The sequence below is a fragment of the Hypanus sabinus genome, chromosome 9, assembly GCF_030144855.1.
Source record: "Hypanus sabinus isolate sHypSab1 chromosome 9, sHypSab1.hap1, whole genome shotgun sequence".
Classification (NCBI taxonomy): domain Eukaryota; kingdom Metazoa; phylum Chordata; class Chondrichthyes; order Myliobatiformes; family Dasyatidae; genus Hypanus; species Hypanus sabinus.
In genome coordinates this window covers 77989663-77993326 of record NC_082714.1, presented here as the reverse complement: position 1 = coordinate 77993326, position 3664 = coordinate 77989663, and positions in this window count along the sequence as shown.

Here is a 3664-nt window from a genome sequence, read left to right as displayed (position 1 = left end):
GGGGAGACTGACGGGGAGGGTTATAGTTACGGGGGAGACTGACGGGGAGGGTTATAGTTACGGGGGATATTGATGGGGAGGGTTATAGTTACAGGGAGACTGACAGGGAGGGTTATAGTTACGGGGAGACTGACGGGGAGGGTTATAGTTACGGGGGAGACTGACGGGGAGGGTTATAGTTACGGGGGAGACTGACGGGGAGGGTTATAGTTAAGGGGGAGACTGATGGGGAGGGTTATAGTTACGGGGGAGACTGATGGGGAGGGTTATATTTACAGGGGAGACTGTCGGGGAGGGTTATAGTTACAGGGGAGACTGACGGGGAGGGTTATAGTTACAGGGGAGACTGACGGGGAGCGTTATAGTTAAGGGGGAGACTGACGGGGAGGGTTATAGTTACGGGGAGACTGACGGGGAGGGTTATAGTTACGGGGGAGACTGACGGTGAGGGTTGTAGTTACTGGGGAGACTGACGGGGAGGGTTATAGTTACGGGGGAGACTGACGGGGAGGGTTATAGTTACGGGGGAGACTGACGGGGAGGGTTATAGTTACGGGGGAGACTGACGGGGAGGGTTATAGTTACGGGGGAGACAGACGGGGAGGGTTATAGTTACGGATGAGACTGACGGGAGGGTTATAGTTACGGGGGATATTGATGGGGAGGGTTATAGTTACAGAGGAGAATGACAGGGAGGGTTATAGTTACAGGGAGACTGACAGGGAGGGTTATAGTTACAGGGGGACTGACAGGGAGGGTATAGTTACGGGGAGACTGACGGGGAGGGTTATAGTTACGGGGAGACTGATGGGGAGGGTTATAGTTACAGGGGAGACTGACGGGGAGGGTTATAGTTAAGGGGGAGACTGACGGGGAGTGTTATAGTTACGGGGGAGTCTGACGGGGAGGGTTATAGTTACTGGGGGAGACTGACGGGGAGGGTTATAGTTACGGGCGAGATTGACGGGGAGGGTAATAGTTAAGGGGGGAGACTGACGGGGAGTGTTATAGCTACGGGGAGACTGACGGGGAGGGTTATAGTTACGGGGGAGACTGACAGGGAGGGTTATAGTTACGGGGGGAGACTGACGGGGAGGGTTATAGTTACGGGGAGACTGACGGGGAGGGTTATAGTTACGGGGGAGACTGACGGGGAGGGTTACAGTTACGGGGGATATTGATGGGGAGGGTTATAGTTACAGGGTGACTGACAGGGAGGGTTATAGTAACGGGGAGACTGACGGGGAGGGTTATAGTTAAGGGGGAGACTGACGGGGAGGGTTATAGTTACGGGGGAGACTGACGGGGAGGGTTATAGTTACAGGGGAGACTGACGGGGAGGGTTATAGTTACAGGGGAGACTGATGGGGAGGGTTATAGTTACACCGGAGACTGACGGGGAGGGTTATAGTTACAGGGGAGACTGACAGGGAGGGTTATAGTTAAGGGGGAGACTGACGGGGAGGGTTATAGTTACGGGAGACTGACGGGGAGGGTTATAGTTACGGGGGAGACTGACGGGGAGGGTTTTAGTTACTGGGGAGACTGACGGGGAGGGTTATAGTTACGGGGGAGACTGACGTGGAGGGTTATAGTTACGGGGAGACTGACGGGGAGGGTATAGTTACGGGGAGACTGACAGGGGAGGGTTATAGTTACGGGGAGACTGACGGGGAGGGTTATAGTTACGGGGTATATTTATGGGGAGGGTTATAGTTACAGGGAGACTGACAGGGAGGTTTATAGTTACGGGGAGACTAACGGGGAGGGTTATAGTTACGGGGGAGACTGATGGGTAGGGTTATAGTTACGGGGGAGACTGACGGGGAGGGTTATAGTTACGGGGGAGACTGACGGGGAGGGTTATAGTTACAGGGGAGACTGACAGGGAGGGTTATAGCTACGGGGGAGTCTGACGGGGAGGGTTATAGTTACGGGGGAGACTGACAGGGAGGGTTATGGTTACGGGGGAGACTGACTGGGAGGGTTATAGTTACGGGGGAGACTGACGGGGAGGGTTATAGTTACGGGGGAGACTGACGGGGAGGGTTATAGTTACGGGGGAGACTGACGGGGAGGGTTATAGTTACAGGGGAGACTGACAGGGAGGGTTATAGCTACGGGGGAGTCTGACGGGGAGGGTTATAGTTACGGGGGAGACTGACAGGGAGGGTTATAGTTAAGGGGGAGACTGACGGGGAGTGTTATAGTTACGGGTGAGACTGACGGGAGGGGTATCGTTAAAGGGGGAGACTGACGGAGAGGGTTATAGTTACTGGGGAGACTGACAGGCAGGGTTATAGTTACGGGGGAGACTGACGGGGAGGGTTATAGTTACGGGGGAGACTGACGGGGAGGGTTATAGTTAAGGGGGAGACTAACGGGGAGGGTTATAGTTACGGGGGAGACTGATGGGGAGGGTTATAGTTACAGGGAGACTGACAGGGAGGGTTATAGTTACGGGGAGACTGACAGGGAGGGTTATAGTTACAGGGGAGTCTGACGGGGAGGGTTATAGTTACGGGGAGACTGACGGGGAGGGTTATAGTTACAGGGAGACTGACAGGGAGGGTTATAGTTACAGGGGGACTGACAGGGAGGGTATAGTTACGGGGAGACTGACGGGGAGGGTTATAGTTACGGGGAGACTGATGGGGAGGGTTATAGTTACAGGGGAGACTGACGGGGAGGGTTATAGTTAAGGGGGAGACTGACGGGGAGTGTTATAGTTACGGGGGAGTCTGACGGGGAGGGTTATAGTTACTGGGGGAGACTGACGGGGAGGGTTATAGTTACGGGGGAGATTGACGGGGAGGGTAATAGTTAAGGGGGAGACTGACGGGGAGTGTTATAGCTACGGGGGAGACTGACGGGGAGGGTTAAAGTTACGGGGGAGACTGACAGGGAGGGTTATAGTAACGGGGAGACTGACGGGGAGGGTTATAGTTACGGGGGAGACTGACGGGGAGGGTTATAGTTACGGGGGAGACTGACGGGGAGGGTTATAGTTACAGGGGAGACTGACGGGGAGGGTTATAGTTACAGGGGAGACTGATGGGGGAGGGTTATAGTTACACCGGAGACTGACGGGGAGGGTTATAGTTACAGGGGAGACTGACAGGGAGGGTTATAGTTAAGGGGGAGACTGACGGGGAGGGTTATAGTTACGGGGAGACTGACGGGGAGGGTTATAGTTACGGGGGAGACTGACGGGGAGGGTTATAGTTACTGGGGAGACTGACGGGGAGGGTTATAGTTACGGGGGAGACTGACGTGGAGGGTTATAGTTACGGGGAGACTGACGGGGAGGGTATAGTTACGGGGAGACTGACAGGGGAGGGTTATAGTTACGGGGAGACTGACGGGGAGGGTTATAGTTACGGGGTATATTTATGGGGAAGGTTATAGTTACAGGGAGACTGACAGGGAGGTTTATAGTTACGGGGAGACTAACGGGGAGGGTTATAGTTACGGGGGAGACTGATGGGGAGGGTTATAGTTACGGGGGAGACTGACGGGGAGGGGTTATAGTTACGGGGGAGACTGACGGGGAGGGTTATAGTTACAGGGGAGACTGACAGGGAGGGTTATAGCTACGGGGGAGTCTGACGGGGAGGGTTATAGTTACGGGGGAGACTGACAGGGAGGGTTATGGTTACGGGGG